Source organism: Bacillus rossius, chromosome 7, assembly GCF_032445375.1.
Source record: "Bacillus rossius redtenbacheri isolate Brsri chromosome 7, Brsri_v3, whole genome shotgun sequence".
NCBI lineage: Eukaryota > Metazoa > Arthropoda > Insecta > Phasmatodea > Bacillidae > Bacillus > Bacillus rossius.
The window spans coordinates 61,396,327-61,410,212 of NC_086335.1; positions in this window are offsets into that span (position 1 = coordinate 61,396,327).

Genomic DNA, 13,886 nt, shown 5'->3' on the forward strand with positions numbered 1-13,886 from the left:
CCAGCCGTGCGTGAAGCAGACGCTGCTAGCCGTTTAGTGTCACTACTAGCGCCATCTCTTGCTTTCCTCACGAACTACGTCAATCTCCGAGCCAGTTCAGCCGGCCCACAGATCTCATACCAGGCAGAAAATTTTATGCAGGCGAACGCTGTTGCCACATTTATACCACCCGGTTTGTTATAATTAAAAGTACTACCTTGTATACCTTCGTGAAGAGTTTTCCTAATCACGCACGCAAGTACAATATATAAACATTTTCCCAGAATTTTCTTTTTCTCGCTTTTACTCCTGCAATGTATATTAACACAAGTGTTAATTAGTAAATGCGTTCTTGTAAACGGGACTGCTTAGTAAAAGAACCTCGCATATCGCTGAATGTGTTTTACACGTGAACTCATGCTTGTTTCTTTTTTCTCGGAAAGAATATCTGAGACAACTAGTGCATATTTTTCTAATTTCTTATTTGTGTGAAATGCGCAGGAAAGCTATAAAAATCGCTTTTCAAGCAATTTATTTATTTTAATAAAAACTACAAGTTAAATTATAAAATTTTACATCTTTAATGACAAATTCGCATTTTTATTTATATTATACGCAAAAGAAATTTCAAGACGCAAATACAGGTTTCAATAACAAATTTTATTAGGAAGTCCCTTAATAAATATCACAGAGTTTAAGCAAAAACTAATTAAAAACTGAATATTTTTGGTTGAATCTGTTAAAAGTACAAAATTCTGTTTCACAAACTAGAAGGGTAGTCAAGCACGTTAAGAATGATAATGCGAAATTATTGTTACAGCGGGACTGTAAGTTGGTTTGCAGGAAATTAACTAAAATATTTCCAGACTAGTTATACAAATTATATTTCACTGCTATGAAATTACATAATTCATGCTGAACGAACAACATAAGAACACAAATTTGTTTGTTACCGAGGTTAGATGTTACTGCACGTACTCCACGTGTTAATGACATATGAAGCTACAATAAACTCGTGGAATAACATGATGTCAGTGTTAAGAAGACTGCAAGTATCCGCTCTACCACTCTGGTTCTGGGGTAGAGCGCCTGCCTTGTGACTTGTAGGACCCGGGTTCGCGCCCCGGCTCCTCCAAGGCGGATTGCCCAGACAAAATGGTGGCATTTTGTCTGGTAGGAATACAATCCCTTGTAACAAGTCAGGCTACCAAAGAAACGGTGGGTGGAACAGAAAAAAACCTTCCAGGTGGCTTCCAAATGGGGAGCCCGTTGCTTTTCTTGGGCTCCCCATGCGGTGGCCATTCCGGGGGTTTCTCCGGGGGAACGGAGTTTTGCAGAAATATTTTTTGTAGTTTTGTAGCGTTTTAGTTTTTAGTATTATCTTTCCACCATGTTATAAAAAAGCTCAATCCAACATATATATATATATATATATATATATATATTGCTTTTGTACATAAAATATTTGAATTAAGTGTGTATCAGTCAGTGAGTGGTTGTATGTCGGTATATATTTTCTTGAAGTATTATTGACGGTTAAATTTAAGTTAAAAACCTTTGTTATGTATTGGTTAAAAAATAATGATATTTATAGGTGCATAACTTTTATTTCTAAAAATATTATTTCTGTAAAAACACGTAGTTTTCAACCAGGACGTTAAGTTTTTTAATACGAAACTTTTTTTTATGTGTAAATTCTTAGCTCCCGGTGGTCGGCATGTGGTAGGAGTAATTTTGTGAATGGAACGGAAGTCGCATGGAACGTAAATGTGAAACCACGGTGCTGCCATCTGCGGCGGTTGGCGCGAACCAATGTTCACAAAGACAAAGGGAAACTTTGTGGTATTAACTGTTTGGTGAACTTTAACAACATGGACAGTATTTTAATACAATTACTTGTCGAAAATCAGATCGAAAACAGGGGTTTAATATATTTTTCTCGCTTTTATCGTAGCCGTTTCATTATTATAGTTTAAAAATTCGGTCGGCAAATGGAATGATTGGCTAGTCGACGAAACTGTTCCGGCAGCGAATTCTAGCGGCGTGCGAGTAAACTACGAGTGATTCTCGTTAAGAAATGTAGTTGGAAAACACTGAAACGCGAGAACACACGAAATAACTCGTTACCGAGGTTAGATGTACACACCTCTTGCGAGTACTGAAAGGTTCACTCACTTTTCATTCCCCCCCCCCAATCCCCCCCGGCACTCTTGCTATTCGGAATTCCATATTCGCATAAAAGAATACTTCGATGGTTTGTATTCGAATTCGACTCGAATAAACCGACACTGGCCAAGGCTAAACGACTTTTTTGACGTGACAACGTCTAATAAATCGATGAACGCCGGCTGCACGCACAAAAAGGATGACTCATTGTCCCGTTACGCTTTGTCCCGTTACGCTCATTGTACGCTTGCGCCACAATTATCTCTCTTCCACTCGATTGGAACAACCATCGATTTGACTTTTTCGAGGCACATTAAACTTGAAACACTCCCATTCGTTTCCTACTTTTCCTATCATCGTCCTATCCTTAACAGAATAACGCAGATTGGAAGAAGTTAAATAGCAAACATGCATAAACGTTATAGTTAAAATAATCTGTTCGTTAAATAATAAACATATTTGAATTAATGAGTGCAAATAAAAGTAAATTTATCAATTAAATTGCAGATTTCATTTCACTTCTTCTTTGTATCTATACAAAATAGTGATAATTCAATAAAAACGATTCAATTTTATTCATAAAAGAATGCAATCATTTCATCAATGTTTTGTTATGACGTTGTCACGTTAAACTATCGTCCGTAAACCGACTTTACAGAGAACCAATTTTTTTTTTGTGTGTTGAGTGGCCTACAGCTGGTCGCCAACAGCCAAAAACGGTCAATTTGTCGTCCTCGTTCGAAACCTCGTTATCAAATCGTAATCAAACATCAGCGTGTGTACGGTACGCCCGGGACCCAAACCCAGAACCCCCTTCGCACCGCAGGCCGGACGACGCTACGTGTGGTCGGCCAGCCTCGAGACGACGAGTGGCCGCCACGTCAGCGAACTGGGGCGGCCACCGGGTGCGACGAGTGTTTACACTTTCTGCCAGTCCCGGGAGAGAGCGGGTGAAGGGGGAAGGGGAAGAACCAGCAGGGAGAGTTGCAGGGGCCGACATTGAACCACAGGAGCTGACCCTCACCTCCTGGTCAGAGGAACTTTCTCGACTCTCGCTCATCAACCGACCGCCCGGGAGGTACACGCGAGAGAGAGAGAGAGAGAGAGAGGGGAAAAAAATTAATCAGGTTAAAGTTACAGGTACGAGTAATTTGTTACTTCAGGGGCTGCAACGAAAAAAATTAACGTATATATATTTTGTTACCCTACAAAATGGCGTTTAGCGATTTTAATGCACGCAGATAATCTAACCCAGTGGTTCCCAACCTGGGGGCGATCGCCCCCAAGTGGGCGATTTGGGTTTTCAGGGGGGCAATAAATAAGTGGGGGGGGGATGGGCGATTTGGGGGCGATGAGTATTCAAAGGGGGAAAAATTAAAATAATACTGTACAGTACAAGTTGCCGTATAGCATTGTCGCTAGCTATTCTTAGCCGGCGAGTTCACTGCACTCACCCCTCACCACAGTCACCCACCTGTTGTTGCTCAGCGTGGCTGACTGGTGACTAAACCCCCTCCCCCTCCTGGTATCACAACACACTTGCCATTGATCTACATTCGTCTTCAGTCTTCACCAGTCTTTGTGTGCCTCACCATAATTTTTTGTGCGTGTCTTTTCTGCTTAAATTACCGAGGAAATATTGTTTGCTAGAACTTTGATAACTGATACGAAGGGATCGTCGATTTTTAAAGCGGTGCAAGGTTATTTTGAGGAAAAAGAGATTCCTCTAAAAAACGCGAGTGCTTGCGCAACAGACGGTGCTCCTGCCATGTCAGGTCGTCATGCTGGGTTTCTAGCCCACCTTAAGAAAGAAGTGCCAGAGGTCATCACTATTCACTGTGTCATTCATCGTCAACACTTAGCTGCGAAAAAATTGAGTGGTAATCTTGTAATGAAACCCTACAACTGGTTATTGCTGGTGTCAACAAGATCAAAGCTAATCCCCTCAATGACCGTTTGTTCCGACAACTATGCCATGAAAATGATGAGGAATTCGAACGCTTGCTTCTACATACGGCTGTGAGGTGGCTTTCCAAAAGAAACTGTTTGCGCCGTTTCTTAGAATTATTTGACACGGTTATCGAGTTTCTCGACACGTCTGATCCTGTTTTAAGTGAGAATTTGAAGCAACACAAGTATGAACTTGCGTACCTTACAGATATTTTTGAAAAAAAAAAATGAACGAAGTCAATATAAGGCTTCAAGGAAACAAGATGAACCTTATCAAGACCAAAGGAATTATTTCATCATTCATCGTCAAGTTTGATATTCACAAGGTAAATATTGGCCGTACAGAGCTGATTCAGTTTTCGACCCTTAAAAAGTGTTCTCTGTCAGATAACGAGATTCCTGAACTCCCAGAAGACAAAATCCTACTTTTTACCGATCACCTTGACCAGTTAAAAAATGACATGGAATCAAGATTTGACCCAGTTACAAATTCCGGATTGGATTCTAGATCCGTTTTCGTTTGAAGCTGTGGATAAGATTGATAACTCTTTGTAGACGGAGTTTCTAGATCTGATGTATGACTGTGAGGCGAAAATCATTTTCAAGCAGAGCGGTTACGAGTTAGCATGGGTGAAGCTTATGGACACTTATCCACAACTGTGGGGAAAAACGAACCACTTCTCATCTCGTTTCCGTCAACATATTTAGTTGAGAAAGGATTTAGTTCTGTTGTTCAGCTCCTCACAAAACAAAGAAATAAGTTGGACATTTTCCTAAAAGGAAACTTGCGTCAGAACTTGACGAACATAAAGCCGGATATTCAAGCTGTAACTGAAATCCACAAGGCAGCAATTGAAAATGTAAAATAAAAAAAAATAACATAGTTTTAAAACTTTCAATTAACCTTGAATGATTGCTACAGTTGTTTCTGGTGTTAATAAAGTTCTTTGAATAATTTTTTCAAATTTTAACTTTCAACTTTCTTAATTTTTCCAGATTCCAATTTAAAAATGAAAACACGAACTCCTGTTTTTTTAATGTATGTCAATGATCTTAGTTCTTTGTTCTTAAAAATAAATCTGTAAAAAATGTACATTTTAATTTTTTTATGTTTTATTTAAGAGTGACTGGATAAAACTCCTTTGATTGTTTTTATATACGGTAATAAAATTGTTTAAATGTTTAAATAAATAAAACTTTTTTTTTACATTTTACAGTTTACTTCAAATTAAAATTAGGCATACAATGAAATTGAAAAAAAAAGGGGGGGGGGGGATAGGTGTTAGTCAACCTCCAGAAAGGGGAGATGAACCACTAAACGGTTGGGAACCACTGATCTAACCTTATGTGCCAACCGTTAAAACGTTAAACTATCGGAAAAAATACTTAAAATACCACAATGAAGTAGCGTACGCAGAATTTTAATTTGCATGGAAAAAGGGGGGGGGGGGGATAGAGCACCTGCCATATTTTGTTAAACATTTTGCGATTATAGAATTTCTTGTAATTATCCTTGCAATATATTTTTTTTTTACAAATTATCTTTTGTAAAAAATATTAATCACCAACAAAACTAATAGTTTATTCCTTTTAATCTCTGCTTTCAATTTCACGTTTGTTTTTAATCAAATGCGATTTCGGTCACTACTGGTCATTTGGGAACATAGTTGAATTTGATTATTTTACGCGTGTTGGGAAGGTGGACTTTCGTTTCTTTTGGAGGAACGACAGTCGACAGGCGATAGGACCACTTACTTACTATTTGCTTTGCTTTCAAAATTATTACATTTTTTGGTGAGAATGATAATAATTTTTTTTTTTTTTGGATTTAGTAGGAAATATACCATTTTGGAATTTTTCTTTTTTTTTTTCTTTTACGAATCAGCCGCACCTGTAACAAATTACTAATTCACGTCACACGGTCCAGCACAGAGGTTTAGGTCGACGGGGACTCCGAGATCACAAAGGGCTCCGAACCACCTGGCGGCCCACTCGGTTCTCGTGAATATTTGACTCGTGCTGGAGTGGGCTGGTATAGGACCCAGCACACCCTCGTCACGTGACAGTTGGCGCGGGAAAACTACTGTGTCACTCATCGTATAAAACTTCAATGTCAAGTATGCATCCGTCCCTGTGAACTATTTCTAGAGACCGGAAAATTTCGCGATAGGCTAAAATATACCTCAGTGCTGCCTCTGCCATTGGCTCACAAATCACCTGGATGACGCTGGGCCAATGAGAAACACCCGACCAAAGCTTTATCGAATCACAGGCTGCTACGCTGGAACGTCTCACACGACAGCAGCCAATCAGTGGGTGACATTTGACCGAGTGTACGTAGAACTATGGAGTTCATCCTGCAGGTAATTGAACCCGCGAATTTTTCCGGTCCCTAACAATTTCTCATGGCCGCGAGGGTTCGCGAACGAACATCGCTCACAAACTTCACGTGGTAGCGAGCGTTCGCGAGCAAACATCACGAGACGTCCAGACTTGTCAGCCGCCGGGCTGCACAACGAACCAGAACTGGAGTACGCACGCGTGAAGCAGAGTGGCGCAGTGACAGGACTCCGGGCTCGCATTTATGAGGACCTCGGTTCGGATTCAGTTTCTGCCATTACGATTAACGTTAATTTTTGTTTTCCCCGAATCACTTAGGATAAATGCTGTTATAGTTTTATACCATAGTCCGTGGCTAATTTATATTCCAATGCCTTGGACTGCATGGCCAAGCTTACTATGTTAATCATTTACAATGATTCCGCTATTGACGGGAAGTTAAACAAAAATATATATTCACAGCCTTTTTTTTTCCTGTACCAGACATAAACGAAATGAAACCAATTATATTCTGATGTGCAAAATATGTGAAAATTACAATTCTAACTGAACTACATACATGGAACTTCTTCGGGAGCGGGCCACGGCAAGGGCGCAGCATATGGGATAGGAGGACTTATGAAACGAACTTGCAATGGACCTCTTCTCATGTTTTTAAAGGTCATATTATATTAGACGTAAAACATAAGAGGTAGGCACTACAACTAAAGTAAGTCACGTAGTTAGGAGACCTCGTATTAAATATATTTCATTGAGACTTAATGAAGCATGATGGAGCATAATGGAGCCTAATGCCTACTAGTGTGGTTGCAGAAGGTCGCGAGGTTCTGGGACTGCTGCGCTTACAGATGAAAAAAAAGGACCAGGTATGGTCCCATGGCCATACCGAATACACTAGAGACTAATACCGGACAGCTCCAAGAAATTTGTGTGATAACCTTGCGTTGTTGTCATGTCAGTCCGATAGATGGCAAATGGTATGCCCAGTATGAACAATGTATCTGTTAAATACATTATGGTACCAAAATTATGGCATCAAAAAGAACTTTCTTTTCTCTTGGAAACCTACAGTTCTTAAATTTTTAAAAATTAAATTAATAATTTTTGATACCAGATAATATTATAGATAATTTGACACTATATATAAAATATGTTTGTAGTTACACCTCTTGCCGCTAGGTTATTTTTCACACTTTCGCCTGTGTTGTTAGTATAGAGCTGTCCGGTATTAGTCTCTAGTGTATTTGCTGTTACCTAATACGGCTGTAGTGTAGTTCTCTCGTCCTATATGTATAATTGGCGCTGGTGTTAAGCTGGGAGTAAGGCAAACCTAGTGTCGCGGTTCGATGACTCTCGCCCTTAATGTCGGTAGTTCGCCCCTGAAGCAGTTGTTTAAAAATTTCGTTCTGCAAATCGAGTGTTTTGATAGTCGACGTATCTGCTCCGGCAGCGAATTCTAGCGGCCGGGCGCGGAAACTAAGTATGATTCGCGTTCAGAAATGCAGTTGAAAACACAATTGGCATGCATTGATTACATTCCGCATTATTTTTTTTTTTTTTTTTCAAATTTAGCATTATAGATGCACAAAACCTTTTTTTTTAAGTAAAAACTTCTATGGGAAGACTATAACTGTTCCTATTAGTATATATTATTGCGCTTTTAAATCTTAAGTATACGATTACTGTGCAGTAAAAAGTGAGTATAAAATATATTAATATTGTCATACTAATTGTAGATATATAGTTTGAATAACGAAGAAAACGGAGTCTTTGTAGCAATAAAACCTAAAAATTAAGAAAATTTTCATTTATTTATTTAATACCTACAATAACTATGAAATGCGTATTTTATAGTAATTAAGGAATTTTTTTTAATAACGTGATAAAACAAATTTGTTGTGTGATAATATTTTTTTTCGTAAAAATATTGCGAAAAGGTTTTCGCTAAATATGTAGTTGGGCGGTATTTGCGAAAAAAAATGTTAAAAATCCGAAAATACTTTTATTTTATGCTCTTTAACTTCCTCTTTTCATTAAACCCGGCGGAAATAAGAAATTCCAAATAGTTTAGGAGATATCGCCGTTCTTATTTTGCAATACAAGACCTGTGCAATCATTCGACCGTCGCGATTTTTGTATTTTGCCGTGTGTTCGTGAATGCCTAATTAATTAAAATGGTCGATTAGGTCAGGTCAGTTACATTATAAATACTTTCAAACTAAGCGGACATTAAACATAATGTGAATTAATTTTAATGGTTGTTTAGTTTTAAAGTATTTATAATGTAACTGACCTGACTTAACAAACCGGGACAAAGGATGAACACTAGGAACTCACGTAATATTTTTTACTTATTACTTGCGCAACAATATCTACATAACAAATAAAACATTAAAATTTGAAACGTTAAAAACTCACCTAAGTTAGAGGCGGGTACAATTCCTTTGCCATTAGTAGAAAATGATGTAGTCGTTCACCTACGGCGCGAAAAAAAAAATATTTCATACTCGTAAACAAAAAACAATCGTTCACGCCGCATTAATGCACAGGTATTGTGATGGAAATTAAAAAATTCGATATCTCCTAAGTATTTGGAATATCTCATCTCCGCCGGGTTTAATGGAAAGAGGAAGTTAAAGAGCATAGAATAAAAGTATTTTCGGAATTTTAATTTTTTTTTTTAACAAATATCGCCCAACTATGACCATTAAAAAAAATTCGATATCTTCTTAAGTATTTGGAATTTATTATCTCCGCCGGGTTTAATGAAAAGAGGTAGTTAAAGAGCATATAATAAAAGTATTTTCGGATTTTTAAAATTGTTTTTCACAAATACCGCCAAACTACATATTTACCAAGTTTTCACTTCTGTCGGCAGTCCTCATGACTGCTTTGAATTTTTTTTTTTTGCTTAACGAACATGCTTTGTGTGACCACAAAGACGCAGTGGCCCAAGTAGGTCTCGAAGGGGCATCACTTCTATTTTTTTTTCCCTGGAAGCCGGGTATCAGGCTTGTAGTTCGGACAGGAAAGGGTCCGCGGGCCACAGCTTTCCCGACGAGGTCGGCGACCTTCTGACCTCCGGGAGACTCGCTGCGACCACCAAGTCGTGCGTGAGTGCTCGCCGCGGAGGGTCGAAGGGCGCAACTCGAGGTCTGCCACCCGGGTGACCGACCCAGGTCGCGCGGATTGGCCCGGCCTTTCAGATGACCAGAGTCCTGCTTTTTTGAATTGCGAATGAACATGACGAGTCCTGATTCATGTGCTCTCATGTTGTAGGAAAAGAAAATTGGTTGTCTGTAAAGTCGGTTTACGGACGATAATTTAACGTGACAACGTCATAACAAAACATTGATGAAATGATTGCATACATTTATGAATAAAATTGAATAATTTTTTATTGAATTAACACAATTTTGTATGGATAAAAAGAAGGAGTGAAATGAAATCTACAATTTAATTGATAAATTTACTTTTATTTGCACTCATTGATTCAAATATGTTTATTACTTTAACGAAGAGATTATTTTAACTATAACTTTTATACATTTTTGCTATTTAACTTCTTCCAATCTGTGTTATTCTGTTAAGGAAACGAATGGGAGTGTTTCAAGATTAATGTGCCTCGAAAAAGTCAAATCGATGGTTGTTCCAATCGAGTGGAAGAGAGATATATGCGGCGCAAGCGTACAACGATCATTACGGGACACAGCGTAACGGGACAATGTGCGTAACGGGACACAGCGGTACGGGAAAATTTGTGTAACGGGACACTTTTTCGTGCGTGCAGCTGGCGTTCATCGATTTACTAGACGTAGTCACGTCAAAAAATAAATTATTAGCCTTACATACCTGGGTTTAGTTTCAATTCGGTTCAGTTAGGTTACATATTATCATCTTGTTAAACATAATTATTGTTAGATTTAAAAAAAAGAGAAAAAAAAAACAGTTTCTAATCAGAAAAAAAATCAAACATTTTAACTTCCCAAGAAAATCAATATGCCTTATTGCCTGGTGAAAATTTAAAACCAAATTATAAAGGTGATAGAAAGGGGGAATAAATACGGCTAAGAACACATAATAAAGTAGTGTACTGAATACATCATTAACGGGGCTTAATTTACGCTGTCGCTTGGTATTTCAAACCACGCTCTCATAAATGAATAATTTTCTTATATTTATCACGTTGACCGTTATTTTTTAAGAAGTATACAATAATTATGGTGTCCGAGTTTGGTATTGTAAGTTTATTCGTAACATGAAAACACAATAATTTTCTTGTTACCGGGAGGTTAGATGTTTACACATCACTCGCGAGTGACGAAACACTCGCTCATATATATTTTTTAATGTTATATTTTGTTTAGGTATATATATATATATATTGGTATTAGAAAAAAAATTGGTTGTCTGTAAAGTCGGTTTACGGACGATAGTTTAACGTGACAACGTCATAACAAAACATTGATGAAATGATTGCCTACTTTTATGAATAAAATTGAATCATTTTTATTGAATTATCACTATTTTGTATGGATACAAAGGAGTGAAATGTAATCTAAAATTTAATATATAAATTTACTTTTATTGGCACTCATTAATTCAAATATGTTTATTACTTTAACGTACATATTATTTTAACTATTACTTTTATACATGTTTGCTATTTAACTTCGTCCAATCTGTGTTATTCTGTTAGGGATAGGACGATGATAGGAAAAGTAGGAAACGAATGGGAGTGTTTCAAGTTTAATGTGCCTCGAAAAAGTCAAATCAATGGTTGTTCCAATCGAGTGGAAGAGAGATAGATGCGGCGCAAGCGTACATTGAGCGTAACGGGACAAAGCGTAACGGGACAAAGCGTAACGGGACAATGAGTCATCCTTTTTCGTGCGTGCAGCAGGCGTTCATCGATTTATTAGACGTTCTCACGTAAAAAACAACGTAATAATTTGAAAACCTTAGATCGACATTTATATTTTATTAGTTTGTGTAGATTAATTGCATCTACGCAGACACACGTTTTATTTTCAGCGCAAGTGTGTTCCACGGAGGGGAAACGTCTCTGTCTGCCGCGAACTGGTTGGTTTGCCAAGTCGCCATTCGACATTCTTATAAGTGGAAAGTGAGTGGTTTCCCATTTGTCAGTTGTCGACCAGAAGTGGCTCGAGTGGAGTCGTGCGTATGCGACCACCTTCCCTGCCTCACAAACACAGGTGCTTTCTCCGCGCACGCTCGCGGAGGTAACAAGTCAGGGAGTGCTATCATTAACGATGATCCGTGCATTATACATTATTAATGTAAAATACAAAAATGTGTTTACAAGAATCTCTCTCCAGAGGTTCTCACCTGAAAACTGTCCTGAAAACATCCCGATTTTTGATCCATTTTTTTTACTCTCCACGAAACGAAATCGGAAGCAGGTCCACCATTACGAACTCAGCACATTCTTAAAAAAAACTGTTCGTAGACTCGCAGCAACTTGGATGTATTGAAGTGATCGTCTTATGGAGCTCTGTACATGCGTGTGTGTGTGTAGGTGTGTAGGTGTGTAAGTGTGTAGGTGTGTAGGTTTGTAGGTGTGTTGGTGTGTGTAGATGTGTGTGTGTAGGTGTGTGTGCGTGTGTGGGAACGCCAAGCCCGGCGAAGGAACTGCAGAGAACGGTCACAATAAGCTCGCGACGTCTGGAAGCGTCCTCGCAGTCGCGCTCTGGCGGATCTCTGGCGCCCGTCATCAGCGCCGCGCTTGGCCGCCAGACCACCTCGCCTGCACCCGGGACTCCGGCCTGGAAACCTGGAGTGCTCCCACCGGCCAGGGAACCGGGCTGCGCTAATTGCAGCCAATGCCCGGATGCAAAACTTCCCACGGCTTCTGGGCACAATGGGGATCCCACCCTCCCTCCCTCCCTCGCTGGAAAGTAGAGTTTCTTCCCTTTGCAATGATTGCCTGAGTCACCACAAAACCGCCAAGCCCACTTTTCTGCATAGGAAAACATTTATTTCCCCTGTACTTTACAAAAGATTAGCCTACTTAGGAAACCGGTCGCCAAGAATTAGTCTGTAAGGCTACAATAAATATATTGTAACTTTGTGGCAACACATGGCTATTATTGCGTAAATGAAATCCATTTTGGAGGTAAAACTAATTATTTCTCATCTACAGCTGGCGCATAATAATTTAAATCTATGGGAAAGAAAAATTGAATATTCAATACTGTTGTAGGCAGACGTCTGTGCGTGCAAGTAATAAAAAAATATAGATTTTCAAGATGGTGGATGTGACATCACTACTTAAAATGTCGAGAGGTTTTAGAATACACCTGGAGATCGATGTTTCAACCACCATGAACCCTACACCATGGAACCGAGGGGCCAGTAATTTTGTCGGGCTCCCTCCCAATTGTTTTACGTATAACTTTTCACACCAGAAAAAACAGCAAATGTAACTGGGGATGAAACTGTAAATGTGGCATGTGCGTATCGCATCACTTATGAGTTTTCCTATGAATCCTACAAACAATAGATTTCAATGTAATTTATTTTGTAAATTTTCTTTTAAATTACAGGTATTTTGTAAATTTGTTAATTACGACGAAAGAAACAAACTATACAGATATATAATACTGGGGGCGTATTTTTTCCCGGGAATTTAAGCTTTGCGTTGTCCCAGTACGTCCAAACGTGAATTTTTTTTTGCGTGAACCGTTCCCTAAATATCTTTCCAGTATAACCTGTGCACAGCATTGATATTAATAAAAAAAACAACAAATGTCCAATTATTAAATATTCGTTTACATTTTCCACAGATATAAAAATAAACATTTTTCAAATGAAACATCAATAGAACTAGGCCTATTATAAAATCATGCGCTGAATTCACCAAGAAATTCCCAGCGTTATCTCGAAAATCGCAAATTTCATATGTGCAAAAAAAATGGTTGTTTGCAAAGTCGGTTTACGGACGAAAGTTTTACGTGACAACGTCATAAAAAACATTTATGAAATGGTTGTATACTTTTATGAATAAAATTGAATAATTTTTATTGAATTATCACTATTTTGTATGGATACAAAGAAGAAGTAAATAAAAATCTACAATTTAATTGATAAATTTACTTTTCTTTGCACTCATTAATTCAAATATGTTTATTAATTAAACTAAGAGATTATTTTAACTATAAATTTTATACATGTTTGATATTTATCTTCTTCCAATCTGTGTTATTCTGTTAAGGATAGGACGATGATAGGAAAAGTAGGAAACGAATGGGAGTGTTTCAAGTATAATGTGCCTCAAAAAAGTCAAATCGATGGTTGTTCCAATCGAGTGGAAGAGAGACAGATGCGGCGCAAGCTTACAATGAGCGTAACGGGACACAGAGTAACGGGACACCTTTTCGTGCGTGCAGCCGGCGTTCATCGATTTATTAGACGTTGTCACGTCAAAAAAT